Source organism: Dendrobates tinctorius, unplaced genomic scaffold, assembly GCF_039654945.1.
Source record: "Dendrobates tinctorius isolate UK_male_01 unplaced genomic scaffold, ASM3965494v1 ptg000011l, whole genome shotgun sequence".
Lineage (NCBI taxonomy): Eukaryota > Metazoa > Chordata > Amphibia > Anura > Dendrobatidae > Dendrobates > Dendrobates tinctorius.
In genome coordinates this window covers 124,211,452-124,219,776 of record NW_027361679.1, presented here as the reverse complement: position 1 = coordinate 124,219,776, position 8,325 = coordinate 124,211,452, and the positions used below count along the sequence as shown (strand labels likewise).

Below are 8,325 nucleotides of genomic sequence, written 5' to 3'. Positions count from 1 at the left end.
GTTGCGGGTAGCTATGAGAGATGGGAGGGTCAGGCTACCCATATGACCTCACCTTTAGGTGAGGGTGCTGGCTGTTCCCCTGTTTTCCTTCGGGACCTGCAGGTATTTTCAGGACCTGCCATGAGGTCATGACCAGGTGACCGGCCATGTGATCCATACCTCACCTGGGGGTGGGGTTACAGCTACATCATGAAGGTGTGTTTAGCACATGGGAGAGTGGGAGTCTGGATTGTGCACAGACTTCCTTGTGTCCAGGTGGGACACTACAGAGTTGTCTGTGACCAGGGAGGTAGAAGGCCTCCTGTGTGTGTAGCTCCTGGCCAACCCTGCCTGCTGGATATCACACAGCCTGGGGAAGCAGTGCTGGCTTTCCTGAACCAGAGGAAAGAGGTCTGTGAGATACCTCCAGAGTGGACGCTCGGACAACCGTGAGTGGTACTGACCTCGGTCAGTAAGAGACTGTACTGTCCTATGGAACTGAGTGTCTAACGAACATTTCCCTGACCTGTGTGTGAACAGGGTCTGAGGGAGCAAACCCCTGGTTATGGACATTATTATTTTATGTTGCCGGACCTAAAGGCTGACTACTGTGTTTGTGCTGCTGGGGATATGGAGCAAAAAACCCAGAAGAACTTTTAAGGAAATTGAGTCTTCCTGTATGTTATGGCACTGCCAAGCGGGCGTTCCCAAATACTCAGTGAGCGCTGCCTTGCATATGGTGGAGAATGCTAAGGGCACTTTTGTAGCTTTGTTGCTAGGGGCAATGGACGAGGTCTACAAACTCGGTTGCTAAGGGCAACGGTCCAGGAGGCACGTGTGAGGTGTTTTGCTGTGACTCGGTGGGGTCACAAAGGGTTTTTTTTTTTCTTCAAGTCAGCTTGCCTTGGCTCGGTGGGGTCACAAAGGTGCCAAGCGTCTGGCTGTAACTCAGCGGGGTTATGAAGGTTGCTGTGGATCGGCAGGTCCACGAAGATGGCACAGCGGAAGCATGCAGTGACTTGTGGCAGCGGGAGTTACAGTTGCAGCAAGAGGTTCTGCAGCAGCAGAAGCTGCAGTGACACGATCAGCTGCTTGTTCAGCAGCCAGAGGTGCCGGTGGTTTGTGGCTACAGCAGGCAGGAGCTGTGGCAGTTCCAGCAGGAGCTGGTGGGGTGATAAAAATATATATATATATATATATACACACACACACACACAGTGGGTAGGTACAAAAAATATTCAGACCCCTTCAAATTTTTCCCTCTTTGTTACATTGCAGCCTTTTGGTAAATTCTAAAAAGTTCATTTTTTTTCTCATTATTGTACACTCTGCACCCCATCTTGACTGAAAAAAAAACAAATTTAGAAACTTTTGCAAATATCTTAAAAAAGAAAAACTGAAATATCACATGGTCATAAGTATTCAGACCCTTTGCTCAGTACTGAGTAGAAGCACCCTTTTGAGCTAGTACATCATTCTTCTTGGGAATGATACAACAAGTTTTTCACACCTGGATTTGGGGATCCTCTCCATTATTCCTTGCAGATCCTTTCCAGTTCCATCAGGTTGGATGGTTAATGTTCGTGGACAGCCATTTTCAGGTCTCTCCAGAGATGCTCAATTGGGTTTAGGTCAGGGCCCTGGCTGGGCCAGTCAAGAATGGTCACAGAGTTGTTCTGAAGCCACTCCTTTGTTATTTTAGTTGTGTGCTTAGGGTTATTGTCTTGTTGGAAGGTGAACCTTTGGCCAAGTCTGAGGTCCAGAGCACTTTTTTTCTTCACTTGTAACTAGTCGTCCTGTTCCTGCAGCTGAAAAACAACTTCCCCCCCCCCCCCATTGCATGATGCTGCCACCACCATGTTTCACTGTTACGATTGTATTGGGCAGGTGATGAGCAGTGCCTGGTTTTCTCCACACATACGGCTTAGAATTATCACCAAAAAGTTCTATCTTTGTCTGATCAGACCAGAGAATCTGATTTCTCATAGTCTGGGAGTCCTTCATGTATTTTTTAGCAAACTCTATGCAGGCTTTCATATGTCTGGCACTGAGGAAAGGCTTCCGTCTGGCCACTCTGCCATAAAGGCCCAACTGGTGGAGGGCTGCAGTGATAGTCGACTTTGTGGAACTTTCTTCCATCTCCCTCCTGCATCTGTGGAGCTCAGACTCAGTGATCTTGGGGTTCTTCTTTACCTCTCTCAACAAGGCTTTTCTCTGACGATTGCTCAGTTTGGCTGGACGGCCAGGTCTAGGAAGACTTCACCCGGGGGTGGTCTTCTGGTGGTCCCAAACTTCTTCCATTAAGGATTATGGAGGCCATTGTGCTCTAAGGAATCTTAATTACTGCAGAAATTATTTTTTAACCTTAGCCAGATCTGTGCCTTGCCACAATTCTGTCTCTGAGCTCCTTGTGTCATGATCCAGTCCGGGGTTTGTTTCTGATTATTCTTTCCCCAGGATTGTCATGCGAGGGTTAATCTTCCCTACCTTATTTTGGTATCTGTCTAGCTATTTCAGTCCGCTGTTACCTGCAAGCAGCGTCAGTTATAGTCAGCCTCCACCTGTGCCCTTAACCTCTTCCTTAATCAGACACGCGTTCTAACAGTGCAGATAGAATCCCCCACACCTCCGTTCTGCGCAGACATGCACATCGAAATCAGGCAGTGTTAATATTAATATGCTTTGGAGCTCACAGTCACACAGCTTGAGAGTTGTGGACAGCTATCCAGGCCAGTAAGAGCACTGGCTGTCTCCACTGAACCTGGAGCCAGGAAAGACTGTGTGGGATAATAGTGCAAACCTGGTGGCGGCTCGACACCAGGGTAACCTCACACATATGCGTTGTATGGCTCTCGTCCTCAGCCTTTTGGTACAGCAATTTCTCAGCCACTATCCCGGCCTGGATGTGTTACTGCAGAAAGCCCGGTTGCTGTCTGCTCACTTCCGCCGATCGCACCCCACAGGTTATTGACTTGCATTGCTACAGAGGTCTTTCGGCCTACTGGTTAACCATTTGATTTATGATGTTCCGACATGGTGGAATTCCATTCTGCACATGTTGCAGTCACTGTGGCAGCAGCGACGAGCCCTGGTATGCCCTTTTGGATAGCATGGGCCAACACAGTACAGATGTGAAGCAAATCACGGAGGGGGCACAGATGAATGACCTCGGCACCCTTCTGCACAGTTTTGAAATGGCTACTAAGATGATTAGCGCTGACGATGCCATCATCAGCTTCACTATTCTGGTCATCTACCTGCTGGAGCACACTTTGAACAGTCTGTGTGAGGCAGCCGTGGCCCCAGGGGAAGAGGTAGAAGTAGAGCAGGATTACAGAGATCGAGGGGGGCTCATGGTACCTGAAAAACTGTTAGTGATGGTACAGGAGTCGAGGAATAAATGGAAGAGGATGAGGAGAAACAGATGATGGACATGCAACAGTCAGGAGATGAAGATGATAATGATCCCCTTTTTGTTGTCCGTGGTTTGTGGGAGAGGACAGAGAAAGCAACCTTGAGTATTACCCTGCAACCAACACACCATGGACTTGGACCTCATGTAAGAATATTTTACCTCAGAGAAAGAATCAGCTTCAATCCGATGTTGCCCTGTCTTTATAAACTCTTTTACTTCCTCCCCTGCCCGGGAGATGTGGTGTGATCAGATCATGTTCTAGCTTCTAGCACTGTACACAGCCATTACACAGTATATAGCATGGGCACATTTATCAGATTATCACAGCACAGGAACATTTTTTCTAATGTATCCTATTCTAGAACTTTTTATTCCAAGATCTATTTATTAAAATGTATTTTGTTTGTGGGAAAACCTCTTTAAGGTCTATAGGACTGTAGTCAACATCCCCAGACACAGTCGAAAGAGATAAATTAATGATAAAATGAATTGATTCATAATACAAATGGTAAATAACGAGCTACGAACAACTTCCAAAGGGATTAGAGGTGATCTCCAATGTCAAAGTACATCAGTGTCAGATTGCAAAATCCGGTGCTGTCTTAATCAAAGCGGACATCATGGAAAACGACTGAGGAAACCAATGTTAAAAGCAAAACATAAAAAAGCAAGACTGGAGTTTGTCAAAATGCATATTGACAAGATACAGAGCTTCTGGAATCATAGATTTTTGATTTATTACTTTTGTCAGATTTAAGTTATTTCTGTCACCATTGTGGGTTTTTCTGTCATTAAACGAGGGGTACCAACAATTTTGACAACGTGTGTATTTAGAGAGTCCACCCAAGTCAGTAATTCATTTCAATTTTTTCAATTTTGTGGGCTCCTTATTGGAGTCTTAAAGTCCTCATTCAGTGAATTGTTCTATCACACTTTTCCTCTGGCTGATCCACTCCTGGTTTTGGCTTACCTCAGAAATTGTAAAAAAAAAACCTCACCAAATACTCATTGTGTGCACGTGGCCTAAGACAAAACTGGAGCTTTTTAGAGAGTCACATCAGCTCTTGTTTCAGATATATAGAAATGAAGGATACAAAGAAAAGAATATTGTACCTACTGTGAAACATGGAGGAGGCTCGGATATGTTTTTGTGCTGATTTGTAGCATCTGGAAAATGGTGTTTTGAATCTGTGCAGGGTACAATGTAATCTCAAGTCTATCAATCTATACTGTAGCGAAATGTGTTGCCCAGTGTCAGAAGGCTTGGTCTGAGTCGCAATTCATGGGTAGGGATGGGTGGATCCATGAATGTTCGGGTCCATCAGGTTCGACCCAACTTTATAAAAAAAAGTTTGCTTCAGGTACATTTATCCGAACTTGATAACGAACCCTGGACCTCATTCAAGTTAATGGGGGGGGCCCAAACACCTGGGGATTCCCACACTATCATCTGTGTGCGAGAGTGGGAAACGCTGGTTCTGACCAGCGGTAACCTTACTGAAGTCACCGCCGGTCAAAGCCACTGGGTATCGCTGTTCCCAAGCTGTCACACAGAGGACAGCATGTGAGCCAGCATCGCTGATCGGCAGTGAAAAGGTTACCGTTGGTCAGGCGTCGGCTGATGACTACTACTCTCATCATGATATGCTTGGTCTTGCTGAACTGCAATGGGGGCCAGTTGTGTCCCCGCGAGTGCAAATTTATTTTTGGGTGCATGGGAATGAGGCATTTTTCAAAGTGAGTCAATACCTCAATGCCAGATGATCCAGGGATGGATGAGATATATTGATGACATGTGGTTCATCTGGGAAGGGTTGGTTGGTGAACTCAAATCTCATGGATAAATTAAATGAAAACTCTCTGGACATCAATTTAACATTCAAGTATGGCAAAACTGTCGACTTTTTAGACTTACCGATATGTACCCTTCCAAACGGAAACTTATCTACTAAGATCTTCTGAAAACCTACAGCAATGAATAGGTTTCTTCATGTTCACGCTTCTTATCCACAGGCCATAATACAAGAAATTCCTGTGGGACAATTCCTGAGACCAAAATTAATATGCTCGGATACTCAAGATTTTGAAGAACAATCTAAAGACCTGATTCAATAGAAAAACAATTTGGCGGAGCTATTTAAGAGCAAAAAAAAAAAAAAATTGTGAAAAGGCAAAGAAAAAAACTACAGAAGACAATAATCAGGTACGACTTATTACAGTTTACCATAACAAATGGCTGCAGTTCAGAGAGACTATTGATAGACATTGGATGGTTCTCCAAACCAATCCTATCCTTTAGAAAATCCTCCAACAGAAGCATTCAATTGTGGCAAAAAGATCTCGAAATTTCAAGGATATGTTGTTACATAGTGATTATGATTCTACCAAGAATTCATCAAGGTCTAGATGTACCACCAAGGGCTATTACCCATGTGGACTATGTAAAGCATGCTGCAATATGATAAAAGCAAAACATTTCTGTAACAATGATGGATCAAAATCTTTACATTTCATGTTCATTCAAAGGTGTGAAATATCACTCAACATGGTGTATATATAGGATTAACAACACGTGAACTTAAAATTTGCGTACAGGAGCATTGCAGAGATATTGAAAAAGCAAAAATGGCTGAGCACAAATCCACATTGAAAACCATCCCTTGATATTTCAAGCGGTTCCATCAATGCAGTTTTAATGTGCTAAAAGTCAAAGGTATTGATTTGGTTTGATCACACTGGGTGCTAGGGGTGGTAACCTGGGTAAAATACTGGCACAAGCAGAAAGTCGCTGGATCTTTAGATCACACGTCCCCCAAAGAAGCAAGGCGAAACGCACTCGTCAGGGCAGGAGGTTGTCAAGTCCTGACTGCAGCACTTAACATACGCTGAAGGCACACAGGTATTTATCTACCGTATATTTCCGGTGTTTAACACACACTACACTTACGCTGAACTACATTTGTATGTATTTCTTTCTGCCATTCCTTCTGGGAGGTTAAAAGCAACAAAGATACCGGAGTGGTAAATTTATGCTTTCTTTGATGGATATTTGGCTGATTGAATGAGAACATATTTTGGAAATGATGCCTGCTCTTTATGTGTTTGTATTTTAAGAATATAGAAAACTCATTCGTTTTTTTTTTCTTTTCTCTGTTGTTTTAATGTGAAATCGTAATGGGAAGCTTTAGCACCATCATATGGCCAGTTCATATAATGGCAATTATTTGTTCTTCAATCTTTATTTTTTCTAACATGTAATTTATGAATAAGAAATTGTTTTGTTTTGTTTTTTCAGTACTATTTTTTTTCCTGTTTTCTAAAAAAAATTTTTTAGCTATAAATTAATACATTTCAATATTTTAAGAGTTTTGTTTTTGTCACCAATTTTTTTTTTTTTTTCCTCTAGTTTGAGATATGCAAAAAAATTAGGTATGTAAAAATCAAAGGTATTGATTTGATTACACTGGGTGCTAGGGGCGGTAACCTGGGTAAAATACTGGCACAAACGGAAAGTCGCTGGATCTTTGGACTAGGCACTAGTGATGAGCGAGTATGCTTGTTGCTTGGGCTTTCCCGAGCATGCTGAGGTGGTCTCCGAGTATTTTGGCGTGCTCAGAGATTTCGTTTCTGTCGCTGCAGCTGTATGATTTGCGCCTTCTGGACAGCCTGAATACATGTGGGGATTCCCTAACAGGCATTCCTCATGTATTGAGGCTGTCAAGTAGCCACAAATCATGCAGCTGCTTCAACAAACACTAAATCTCCGAGCACGCCAAAATACTCGGAGACCACCTGAGCATGCTCGGGGAAAACCCGAGCAACAAGTATACTCGCTCATCACCACTAGGCACCCTTACACCCCAGGGTTTGAATGAAAATTTCAGCTTCGAAGCATTTTTAGAAATATGATTTTTTTTGTAAAGAAGTATATTTATGGGTTGAGGACTGTTTTTATTGTTTATTTTTGGGATTTTAATTTGGTATTCTCTGCTTATTTGTTAGGATTCTATTACTTAAGTCTGACTGTGAATTTGGATATACCTTCATTACCTCTGGGCTTGGACTTTTGAGGTGGATCACTACATGTGAATAATCACAGTATAAGAAAAGAAGAGCCTTTTTGGAAACATTTCATCCAGAAAATTTCATTATAGAAATCTGGACATATGACAACAATAGGGGAAAAGACTTTGAGTCTTGGATATACCTAATTTCGTGAGAAGGCATAACCCCATGGACAATTTTTTTGAAATGTCTTTCTATAATCCTAGTGGATGATCTGGACTTTTTGGGACGGTGATAATTTGATCTAATTAGAATATTTGCCTTTAAGATAATTTATTCTATATGCATATCGATATGTGATTTATTTGGATTGCTTTTTCACTATAGCTGCAAAAATGTAGCATAAAATTCTTTTGCTATTGCATACTGCAATATATTTTAAATATCGGTACGTAAATATTGAGAAATAAATTGTGGCAGTTATCGTATTGAGGGGAATTCTCCTCAATATCATAACCCAGTTTCTATCATCCAAAATATATAGAATATTCATATCATTTATATACCTTGGGACCATTTAATCCCAATAAATATTTTGCACTTTTCCTTATTCAGTTGCACTTTCAATCCAATAGCACTAAATGATTGGTTCATATCATAGAAGTAGAAAATCTGGAGAGCAAAAAAAGCCCAAATAGGGTTTTTACTGGTTAAAAATATAAGGTGAACAGGGGGAGGTACGCTAACCTTGTTTTGTTGCAACTAAGCATCATGTAAAAAGCATGGATCAGCTGCTGCAGGACACGGGTCCAAAGTCCAAGGATAATGGTGAAACTGGGTGTATGTGTCCAAATCTGCGCAGCTGATAAAGATGGACGGCAGATGATATTCTTCAAAGCTTTATTTCAAAACAGGTTAATAGTCAA

At 42.3% G+C, this 8,325-nt stretch overlaps 1 long non-coding RNA gene across 1 annotated transcript; it reads left to right on the top strand.

Annotated features, from left to right (window-relative positions):
- Positions 1-221: 221 nt before the first annotated feature.
- Positions 222-8,009, top strand: LOC141100309 (uncharacterized). The gene is made up of 2 exons (XR_012234673.1): positions 222-428; positions 7,397-8,009. It is a non-coding gene; the product is annotated as an uncharacterized lncRNA (long non-coding RNA).
- Positions 8,010-8,325: the final 316 nt, after the last annotated feature.